At 41.6% G+C, this 12715-nt stretch overlaps 1 protein-coding gene across 16 annotated transcripts in view; it reads right to left on the bottom strand.

The window, feature by feature from the left end:
- The window catches only part of LOC307185259 (uncharacterized protein), a 1189055-nt gene that overhangs the window by 403151 nt on the left and 773189 nt on the right, over positions 1 to 12715 (bottom strand). The window lies entirely within an intron of this gene.

Raw genomic sequence — 12715 nt, 5'->3', positions numbered from 1 at the left:
AAGGAGAAGGAATCTATGTGTCAGTGTTTGAGGGGCGGCCAAGAGTAGGGGCAGAGTGTGAGAGGCCATTCCAAACAGAAGAACAGAATCTGCAAAGGCCTCAAGAAAAGAAATCGTATGGTTTACTCAGAGCCTTGTAATCATTTTAAGGATTTCGGTATCTATCCTTGGAAAAGTAAGAAGCCATTGAGGAGTTAGAGGAAGAAAACATAGCCCCTGCCTCATGGAACACAGGATATGGCAGGAGGAACTTCACAGATAATAAAATTCGACTGATGATATGAAGAGGTTTTCACTGGGGGTTAAGAGAGCAAAACAGGGGACATTTAGCTTGTCAATCTAAAATTCTAGGAAGCAATGATAAAAGTGTTTATTTGGGACCAAAGAATTGCAATTTGGGGTACACAGATTTGGGTAGCAACCTAAATAGTGTCCCACTAAGGAGAAAAACTCAGGGGTTTTCAAGACAAAAAGGAATGCTTATATAAGTTGCTCACAAAGAATTTTGATTGGTGTTGCTGGCAGAAAGCTAGTCTTGGTTAAACATGATCAGCTGCTAAATCCATCACTAAGCAAAAGTCGTAGATTGCCAGAGCAAGTTGCAGGGGTTCTCGCAGAGTTCTTGGAATGTTCGCAGTTTGACCCAGTTCAACAGTCCATGTTCCTACCCAGTGAGGACGTGCATAAGGCCCACCTCCTCAAAGGCCTCCTCCATTTAAGAAACACTTGACGTAATCAACTCCATTTTATTTCACCTTTCACAAGGTGAGGATCCTGAGAGCCTCTCTGAGGAGTAAAATGCCTGAATTTTGTCTTGAAGGAGTAAAAATTATCAACAGGGAGGAAGACAGATAGGTATTCCAGGCAAAGCAATAATCTGTATAAAGGAATGAAAATGTGAAATAAATGGCCTAAGTGGAACATATGGACATTTTATCATTACCAGGGAATAAAAGGCAAGACACTGAGTGGAAAGACTTGAGACTTTCACATACGGGCCATAAAACCACGATAGGGGGGCTTCCCTGGTGGCGCAGTGGTTGGGAGTCCGCCTGCCGGTGCAGGGGGCGCGGGTTCGTGCCCCGGTCCGGGAGGATCCCATGTGCCGCGGAGCGGCTGGGCCCGTGGGCCATGGCCGCTGGGCCTGCGCGTCTGGAGCCTGTGCTCCACAGCGGGAGAGGCCACAACGGTGAGAGGCCCGCGTATCGCAAAAAAAAAAAAAAAAAAAAAAAACCACGATAGGTTTTAGTAATTCATTCTGTAGGCAAGTTGTTAAAGGGTGTTTAGTAGGTGATTGTAATGATTCACATCTTATACATGTTACTCTGAATTGAGTGGGAAGGATAGATGTAAGATGGTCAAGAATGAGCGCATGGAGATTATTCAGGATACCATTCTAATACTGCAGGAGAGAGAAGATGAAAGTCTTAAGTAGAATGGTAAATAGTGGGACTAGAGAGGTACAGAGAGATTTGAAGCATATCTAAGAGGTGAGATTGGCAGGAATTAGTCATTAATTACATATGGTGGTGAAAGAAATAGAGAAATCTAGGCAAACTTACACAGTTTACTGCTTGGCTACCTGAGTGTACAGTGATATTAATATTGTTTAGTGATATTAATAACAGAGAATCAGATTTTTGGATAAAATATAATGAGTTCAGAGATGGGACTTCTAGAATGACAGTGTGAGAACCTGGAGGAAACTTCTCCCCAAGAGAGGTATCTATTAAGCTGGTCTAAATTAGCAAAGTCAATTAGTCAGCTTGTCTAGAGATTGATCAAAGGGCTTACAATTAATTCAAGAAATATTAATTCCACATAATCTATGAAGCCTACTGAAAAGAGTCATGTCATGGGAGGCGTGACACTAGAGCTAAAGGCTGCATCCATACCCCTGGCCCTTTGTGTTGCTGAAGACTGTTCCAGCAGTTCATGTCTCTTTCAGATCCCTGAGGTGGAAGAGCTATTCTGGGTGAATTCAACAGCCAGTCAACATCAGTAGACCCTACTTCCCAGAGTTACATGCTGTGGAAGGCCTATACCAGGCAGGTGGTGGCACAAGGCAGTGTGATCATTCTCCCAGTCCCCACTCCTACTACATAGAATACGGATGCATCAGCAGATAAAGAGTACATGCAGTCCCCTATTTCCTTAAAACTCTGTATTAAGGGAGAACTCCTATGGTGAGCTTGGCAGCCAAAATGCAAATTCCATTTCCACAGCTTTCTGGGGTGGAAAAGCTATCCTGGGTAAATCTGACAGCCAGTGACTATTGGCAGATCCCATCTCCCCAACTCTGGGCTGCACAAGATCTATACAATGTGGTAGCAGCATCCAGCCTGCAGCACCCATTTCTGTTGCCTGCCCCCACAACCCCGCAAACACACACCAACACACACATAGGCAGGGTACGAGTGGGAAAGCTGGTGAAGACTGAGTTCCCAGTCTCCCCAGCTCCTGCTCTGCAGTGCCAGCAGTGCTGTACCACACTGCAACCATCCTCCGCATCCGTCCAATGGAAGGGTGAAGCAAGCCCCAAAGCTGGCAACACCCTGCTCCTGACAAAGGGCGTAGTTTTATTTGGTTCAGACTGTTACAAAGTATAACCCAGGGCCTTGTTGAAAACAATGGATCAGTAGCTAGAAACTGAGTCTAACAGTTGGATGTAATAACGATAAGACAGACCAGTCAGAAGCTAAATGGGAAGACCAGGGAAAGAGCCTGTCAAAGAGGACCTGGCTAAAACCAAAGTCACGCTGGTGGTCAGAAATACTGTGTGTGTGCCCTCTGTGGGGCAACCAGAGAGGGAAATCCTGAGCTGCAAGGTCCTGAACGAACTCCCTGAACAGTGAAAGCAGTCTTTAAGCCAACTACCATTATGTTGAGCAACTACCATTATGCTGAGAAAGTGATACATGGGAATTAAAAAACAAACAAAGAAGATTTGGCTATTATATGTGGAATAAACATAAATATGGAGCTGTGATTACTGGGCTATGGTATTTCAGTGTTGCCTGTTGTAGCAGCCAGTGCTGTTCAGCATCTTTTCCTTTGAGATTACAGGAAAGGAAGTGCAGATACATTCTGATATCAGTGAATTTGGGGCAGGAGAGTGAAGTCATTGATATTTTTTTTGTTTGTTTGTTTGTTTGTTTGTTTGTTTGCGGTACGCGGGCCTCTCACTGCTGTGGCCTCTCCCATTGCGGAGCACGGGCTCCGGACGCGCAGGCTCAGCGGCCATGGCTCACGGGCCCAGCCGCTCCGCGGCACGTGGGATCTTCCCAGACCGGGGCACGAACCCATGTCCCCTGCATTGGCAGGCGGACTCTCAACCACTGCGCCACCAGGGAAGCCCAAGTAACTGATACTTAATTGTTTTGTTTTGAAGTAGAAAGTAAAGGCATCTGCTGAGAGACAGCAAGCAATTGAAGGGTTAGTGCAGTTGTTGTGGATAACAGAAGTAACTAGCCAAGAACAAGTAAAATAATTTTGCTAGGTTAAGGTACTATCTGAGGTTGGAGAATATGATTTTTGTAGCTTGAAGGCTGACTTGTTTTATTCTAATTCTTTTAGCCCCAGGAAATTGGTAGCATGAACCCAGGGTTGTAGTTTTGCTATGAAGCAGGAATGCAACATAGTTGATGGTATTGATCAGGAACCGTAAAACATACCCTGAGAGCAACAAAAGTGAAGCCAAAAGAAAGCTGAACTACTGAGAGAAGGCAGTGGCATCAAGGAAACAGGAGTGGCTATCTGATCTTAAAAAATAGTTGAAGTTAAGGGTGTAAAAGAATTGAAACCATAATGCTATAAACAGAAAGTAAGCTATTGGGGTTTGGTGTTTATGATTATAATAGCCAGAGTCACAGAGTGACTGAGTGTGTTGATTATTAAGGTAGAATAGAAATGAAATTTCACTTGAATCCAGGATACCATGGAACAGAAAGAACTAAGGTATTGGATTCATTATCAACATTAGTACTGAAAATACTGAAATCACCCTGGCTAATGCTTAGAATTATGTAGTAGAAAGAAAACATCAAACACTTCACCAGATAGAAAGAAATGACCAAGATGTTGGCTAGTGACTGCAATAAGAAGAGATGAGGTGGCATAGACATACTGTATTAATCGCAGAGGAGGGACTTTTCCCCACAGAGAGAGTATTGATTTGGAAATGGCAATGAAGAGGTAGAAGAAAGCTAATCTTACTTTCAGGCTTTTGACCATGTTGTTGGGTGTGGCATAAAGTATTCTTCTGTGAATAATAATAATAGTAATAATAATATCATCAATATATCAAGTCTTTATTAAGGCAGGAGGTAGCTGGATGGCTCAGTGAAGAGGCTGAAGATTTAGTAAGGCTGCTTATCATGGAAGTAGGTGCTGGGGTAATAAATGAAAGGTTTCAGAATTTAAAGGGCAAAATAGTATAGAAATGTGTACAAAGAAGATGAAGGATGATTGAAAGTGCTATGTTTCAGATGGACACTGAGGGGAAAAAACATGATGCAAAGAGGATTTAGGTGGCCATAGTCATCTAGATGTTACGTTGGTACCCAGCTGTGGTACCACAGCAAGGGAAGCTCCAAGGGGGTGGGGGCAGGAGTGGACGATGACCTCAGTATGAGTCAGCTCAGCACTGACATATTTGTAAAGATATGGCCAGGAAATCTGCAATGGTGCATTCAGGCTCAGATTTACAACAGTTTATGTAATTAATTCCCTATTGTAGCATTCCCTAAGTGGATAATTTATAAAATTTCTCCCTTACTGCAAATGTTAGGGGAAATTTTCTATTGAAGTAATTATTTCAAGAAGAGAAACAGGGTTTTGGGGGGGGGGTAGAGACAGAAGGCGAGGGAGAGAGGAAAGAACTCAAAGTCAAGGAGGAAAAAGAGAACAAATCAAATCATTCTATCAGTAGTTGCATGTGATGAGTCAGGGGACCAGAACCAACTTGCAGAAGGGATTCTTCTTTGTTTTCCTATGAATATTGGTAGACACTGAAAATAAAAGTTAAGAATGCAGGTGTCCTATTCAAATATTTGCCTGGTGGCTGTGGGAGAGAAGCTTGGATTAAGAAGTCCTGAAGTATTTATGTTGTTAACATTAAGTGAATCAATATAGTATAAATCAGGATGCTTATGACTTTGTTAGAATATAAACTCCTCATGGGTAGGATCCATCTCTTTTCCTATTTAGGGAAGGGTTGTGTATAAAAACATACATTAAAAACATCTTCGGGGGGATTTGAGAAGATGGCAGAAGAGTAAGATGTAGAGATCACCTTCCTCCCCACAGATACATCAGAAATACATCGACATGTGGAACAACTCCTACAGAACACCTACTGAAGGCTGACAGAAGACCTCAGACCTCCCTAAAGGTAAGAAACTCCCCACATACCTGGGTAGGGCAAAAGAACAAAGAAAAAAACGGTACAAAAGAATAGGGACGGGACCTGCACCAGTGGGAGGGAGCCGTGAAGGAGGAAAGGTTCCACACACTAGGAAGCCCCTTCACGGGCAGAGACTGCGGGTGGCGGAGTGGGGAGCTTCGGAGCCACGGAGGAGAGCGCAGCAACAGAGGTGCAGAGGGCAAAGCGGAGAGATTCCCGCACAGAGGATCTGCGCCGACCAGCACTCAGCAGCCCCAGAGGCTTCTCTGCTCACCCGCGGAGTGGGCGGGGGCTGGGAGCTCAGGCTCGGGCTTCGGAGGTCAGACCCCAGGTAAAAGACTGGAGTTGGCGGCGTGAACACAGCCTGAAGGGGTTAGTGCACCACGGCTAGCCGGGAGGGAGGGAGTCCAGGAAAAAGTCTGGACCTGATGAAGAGGCAAGAGACTTTTTCTTCCCTCTTTGTTTCCTGGTGCGCGAGGAAAGGGGATTCAGAGCGCTGCTTAAAGGAGCTACAGAGACGGGTGCAAGCCCCGGCTATCAGAGCGGGCCCCAGAGACGGGCATGAGATGCTAAGGCTGCTGCTGCCACCACCAAGAAGCCTGTGTGCGAGCACAGGTCACTCTCCACACCTCCCCTCCCGGGAGCCTGTGCAGCCCGCCACTGCCAGGGTCCCGTGACCCAGGGACAACTTCCCCGGGAGAACGCACGGCACGCCTCAGGCTGGTACAACGTCACGCTTGCCTCTGCAGCCACAGGCTCGCCCCGCACTCCGTGCCCCTCCCTACCCCCCAGGTCTGAGTGAGCCAGAGCCCCCGAATCAGCGGCTCCTTTAACCCCATCCTGTCTGAGCAAAGAACAGAGGCCCTCAGGAGACCTACATGCAGAGGCGGGGCCAAATCGAAAGCTGAACCCCGGGAGCTGTGCGAACAAAGAAGAGAAAGGGAAATCTCTCCCAGCAGCCTCAGAATCAGCGGATTAAATCCCCACAGTCAATTTGATGTATGCTGCATCTGTGGAGTACCTGAATAGACAAGGAATCATCCCAAATTGAGGAGGTGGACTTTGGGAGCAACGATATATATATTTTTTTTTCCCTTTTTCCCTTTTTGTGAGTGTGTATGTGTATGCTTCTGTGTGTGATTTTGTCTGTACAGCTTTGCTTTCACCATTTGTCCAAGGGTTCTGTCCGTCCGTTTTTTTTCTTTTCTTTTTTTTGGGGGTTTTATTTTACTTTTTAAATTTTTTTTCTTAATAATTATTTTTCACTTTTTATTTTAATAACTTTATCTTACCTTATTTTATTTTATCCTCTTTATTTATTTCTTTCTATTTCTTCTCCCTTTCATTCTGAGCCGTGTGGATGAAAGGTGCTTGGTGCTCCAGGCAAGCGTTAGTGCTGTGCCTCTGAGGTGGGAGAGCCAACTTCAGGACACTGGTCCACAAGAGACCTCCCAGCTCCACGTAATTTCAAACGGCAAAACTCTCCCAGAGATCTCCATCTCAACACCAACAGCCAGCTTCACTCAACGACCAGCAAGATACAGTGCTGGACACCCTATGCCAAATAACTAGCAAGACAGGAACACAGCCCCATCCATTACAGAGAGGCTGCCTAAAATCATAATAAGTCCACAGACACCCCAAAACACACCACCAGAGGTGGACCTGCCCACCAGAAAGACAAGCTCCAGCCTCATCCACCAGAACACAGGCACTAGTCCCCTCCACCAGGAAGCCTACACAACCCACTGAACCAACCTCAGCCACAGGGACAGACACCAAAAACAACGGGAACTACGAACATGCAGCCTGTGAAAAGGAGACCACAAAAACAGTAAGATAAGCAAAATGAAACGACAGAAAAACACACAGCAGATGAAGGAGCAAGGTAAAAACCCAACAGACCTAACAAATGAAAAGGAAATAGGCAGTCTACCTGAAAATGAATTCAGAATTAGGATAGTAAAGATGATCAAAAATCTTGGAAATAGAATAGAGAAAATGCAAGAAACATTTAACAAGGGCCTAGAAGAACTAAAGAGGAAACAAGCAATGATGAACAACACAATAAATGAAATTTAAAATATTCTGCAAGGGATCAATAGCAGAATAACTGAGGCAGAAGAACGGATAAGTGACCTGGAAGATAAAATAGTGGAAATAACTACTGCAGAGCAGAATAAAGAAAAAAGAATGAAAAGAACTGAGGACAGTCTCAGAGACCTCTGGGACAACATTAAACACACCAACATTTGAATTATAGGGGTCCCAGAAGAAGAAGAGAAAAAGAAAGGGACTGAGAAAATATTTGAAGAGATTATAGTTGAAACCTTCCCTAATATGGGAAACGAAATAGTTAATCAAGTCGAGGAAGCACAGAGAGTCCCATACAGGATAAATCCAAGGAGAAACATGCCAAGACACATATTAATCAAACTATCAAATATTAAATACAAAGAAAACATATTAAAAGCAGCAAGGGAAAAACAACAAATAACACACAAGGGAATCCCCATAAGGTTAAAGCTGATCTTTCAGCAGAAACTCTGTAAGCCAGAAGGGACTGGCAGGACATATTTAAAGTGATGAAGGAGAAAAACCTACAACAAAGACTTCTCCACCCAGCAAGGATCTCATTCAGACTTGATGGAGAAATTAAAACCTTTACAGACAAGCAAAAGCTGAGAGAGTTCAGCTCCAGCAAACCAGCTTTACAAGAAATGCTAAAGAACTTCTCTAGGCAAGAAACACAAGAGAAGGAAATGACCTACAGAAACAAACCCAAAACAATTAAGAAAATGGGAATAGGAACATACATATCGATAATTACCTTAAATGTAAATGGATTAAATGTTCTCACCAAAAGACACAGACTGGCTGAATGGATACAAAAACAAGACCTGTATATATGCTGTCTCCAAAAGACCCACTTCAGACCTAGGGACACATACAGACTGAAAGTGAGGGGATGGAAAAGGATATTCCATGCAAATGGAAATCAAAAGAAAGCTGGAGTAGCAATACTCATATCAGACAAAATAGACTTTAAAATAAAGACTATTACAAGAGACAAAGAAGGACACTACATAATGATCAAGGGATCGATCCAAGAAGAAGATATAACAATTGTAAATACTTATGCACCCAACATAGAAGCACATCAATACATAAGGCAAATACTAACAGCCATAAAAGGGGAAATCGACAGTAACACAATCGTAGTAGGGGACTATAACATCCCACTTTCACCAATGGAGAGATCATCCAAAATGAAAATAAATGAGGAAACACAGCTTTAAATGAAACATTAAATAAGATGGACTTAATTGATATTTATAAGACATTCCATCCAAAAACAACAGAATACACATTTTTCTCAAGTGCTCATGGAACATTCTCCAGGATAGATCATATCTTGGGTCACAAATCAAGCCTTGGTAAATTTAAGAAAATTGAAATCATATCAAGTATCTTTTCCGACCACAACGCTATGAGACTAGATATCAATTACAGGAAAAGATCTGTAAAAAAATACAAACACATGGAGGGTAAACAATACACTACTTAATAACAAAGTGATCACTGAAATCAAAGAGGAAATCAAAAAATACCTAGAAACAAATAACAATGGAGTCACGAAGACCCAAAAGCTATGGCATGCAGCAAAAGCAGTTCTAAGAGGGAAGTTTATAGCAATACAATCCTACCTTAAGAAACAGGAAACATCTCAAATAAACAACCTAACCTAGCACCTAAAGGAATTAGAGAAAGAAGAACAAAAAAATCCCCAAAGTTAGCAGAAGGAAAGAAATCATAAAGATCAGATCAGAAATAAATGAAAAAGAAATGAAGGAAACGATAGCAAAGAACAATAAAACTAAAAGCTGGTTCTTTGAGAAGATGAACAAAATTGATAAACCATTAGCCAGACTCATCAAGAGAAAAAGGGAGAAGACTCAAATCAATAGAATTAGAAATGAAAAAGGAGAAGTAGCAACGGATACTGCAGAAATACAAAGAATCATGAGAGATTACTACAAGCAACTATATGCCAATAAAATGGACAACCTGGAAGAAATGGACAAATTCTTAGAAATACACAACCTGCTGCGACTGAACAAGGAAGAAACAGAAAATATGAACAGACAAATCACAAGCACTGAAATTGAAACTGTGATTAAAAATCTTCCAACAAACAAAAGCCCAGGAAAGGTGGCTTCATATGCAAATTCTATCAAACATTTAGAGAAGAGCTAACACCTATCCTACTCAAACTCTTCCAAAATATAGCAGAGGGAGGAACACTCCCAAACTCATTCTACGAGGCCACCATCACCCTGATACCGAAACCAGACAAAGATGTCACAAAGAAAGAAAACTACAGGCCAATATCACTGATGAACATAGATGCAAAAATCCTCAACAAAACACTAGCAAACAGAATCCATCAGCACATCAAAAGGATCATACACCATGATCAAGTGGGGTTTATTCAAGGAATGCAGGATTCTTCAATAAACGCAAATCAATCAACGTGATACACCATATTAACAAACTGAAGGTCAAAAACCGTATGATCATCTCAGAAGATGCAGAGAAAGCTTTTGACAAAATTCAACACCAATTAATGATAAAATCCCTGCAGAAAGCAGGCATAGAGGGAACTTTCTTCAACATAACAAAGGCCATATATGACAAACACACAGCCAACATCGTCCTCAATGGTGAAAACCTGAAACAATTTCTACTAAGATCAGGAACAAGACAAGGTTGCCCACTCTCACCACTCTTATTCAACATAATTTTGGAAGTTTTAGCCACAGCAATCAGAGCAGAAAAAGAAATAAAAGGAATCCAAATCAGAAGAGAAGAAGTAAAGCTGTCACTGTCTGCAGATGACATGATACTATACATAGAGAATCCTAAAAATGCTACCAGAAAACTACTAGAGCTAATCAATGAATTTGGTAAAGTAGCAGGATACAAAATTAATGCACAGAAATCTGTGGCATTCCTATACACTAATGATGAAAACTCTGAAAGTGAAGTCAAGAAAACACTGCCATTTACCATTGCAGCAAAAAGAATAAAATATCTAGGAATAAATCTACCTAAGGAGACAAAAGACCTGTATGCAGAAAATTATAAGACACTGATGAAAGAAATTAAAGATGATACAAATAGATGGAGAGATATACTATGTTCTTGGATTGGAAGAATCAACATTGTGAAAATGACTCTACCACCCAAAGCAATCTACAGATTCAATGCAATTCCTATCAAACTACCACTGGCATTTTTCACAGAACTAGAACAAAAAAATTCACAATTTGTATGGAAACATAAAAGACTGCGAATAGCCAAAGCAATCTTGAGGACCAAAAATGGAGCTGGAGGAATCAGGCTCCCTGTCTTCAGACTATACTACAAAGCTACAGTAATCAAGACACTATGGTACTGGCACAAAACAGAAATATAGATCAATGGAACAGGATAGAAAGCCCAGAGATAAACCCATGCACATATGGTCACCTTATCTTTGAAAAAGGGAGCCAGAATATACAGTGGAGAAAAGACAGCCTCTTCAATAAGTGGTGCTGGGAAAACTGGACAGGTACATGTAAAAGTATGAAATTAGAACACTCCCTAACACCATACACAAAAATAAGTTCAAAATGGATTAAAGACCTAAATGTAAGGCCAGACACTATCAAACTCTTAGAGGAAAACATAGGCAGAACACTCTATGACATAAAGCACAGCAATATCCTTTTTGACCCACCTTCTAGAGAAATGGAAATAACAACAAAAATAAACAAATGGGACCTAATGGAACTTAAAAGCTTTTGCACAGCAAAGGAAACCATAAACAAGACCAAAAGACAACCCTCAGAATGGGAGAAAATATTTTCAAATGAAGCAACTGACAAAGGATTAATCTCCAAAATTTACAAGCAGCTCATGCAGCTCAATAAAAGAAAACAAACAACCCACTCCAAAAATGGGCCTAAGACCTAAATAGACATTTCTCCAAAGAAGATATACAGCTTGCCAACAAACACATGAAAGAATGCTCAACATCATTAATCATTAGAGAAATGCAAATCAAAACTACAGTGAGATATCATCTCACACCTGTCAGAATGGCCATCACCAAAAAAATCTAGAAAAAATAAATGCTGGAGAGGGTGTGGAGAAAAGGGAACACTCTCGCACTGTTGGTGGGAATGTAAATTGATACTGTCACTAAGGAAAATGGTATGGAGGTTCCTTAAAAAACTACAAATAGAATTACCATACGACCCAGCAATCCCACTCCTGGGCATATACCCTGAGAAAACCATAATTCAAAAAGAGTCATGTACCAAAATGTTCATTGCAGCTCTATTTACAATAGCCAGGACATGGAAGCAACCGAAGTGTCCATCAACAAATGAATGGGTAAAGAAGATGTGGCATATATATACAATGGAATATTACTCAGCCATAAAAAGAAACAAAATTGAGTTATTTGTAGTTAGGTGGATGGACCTAGCATCTGTCATATAAAGTGAAGTAAGTCAGAAAGAGAAATACAAATACTGTATGCTAACAGATATATATGGAATCTAAGAAAAAAAACAAAAACATTATGAAGAACCTAGGGGTAAGACGGGAATAAGGACCCAGACCTGCTAGAGAATGGACTTGAGGATATGGGGAGGGGGGAGGGTGAGCTGTGACAAAGCGAGAGAGAGGCATGTACATATATACACTACCAAACGTAAGGTAGATAGCTAGTGGGAAGCAGCCGCATAGCACAGGTATATCAGCTCAGTGCCTTGTGACTGCCTGGAGGGGTGGGATAGGGAAAGTGGGAGGGAGGGAGACGCAAGAGGGAAAAGATATGGGAACATATGTATATGTATAACTCATCACTTTGTTATAAAGCAGAAACTAACACACCATTGTAAAGCAATTATACCCCAATAAAGATGTTAAAAAAAATGTGGCACATATATACAATGGAATATTACTCAGCCATAAAAAGAAACAAAATTGAGTTATCCGCAGTTAGGTGGATGGACCTAGCGTCTGTCATATAAAGTAAAGTAAGTCAGAAAAAGAAAAACAAATACCGTATGCTAACACATATATATGGAATCTAAGGAAAAAGAAAAAAGGTTATGAAGAACCTAGGTGTAAGACGGGAATAAGGACCCAGACCTGCTAGAGAATGGGCTTGAGGATATGGGGAGGGGGAGGGGTAAGCTGTGATGAAGTGAGAGAGTGGCATGGACATATATACACTACCAAACGTAAAATAGATAG

This window comes from Stenella coeruleoalba, assembly GCF_951394435.1.
Source record: "Stenella coeruleoalba genome assembly, chromosome: 4".
NCBI lineage: Eukaryota > Metazoa > Chordata > Mammalia > Artiodactyla > Delphinidae > Stenella > Stenella coeruleoalba.
The sequence above is the reverse complement of the archived record's forward strand: the minus strand, read 5'-3'. Positions and strand labels throughout refer to the sequence as shown.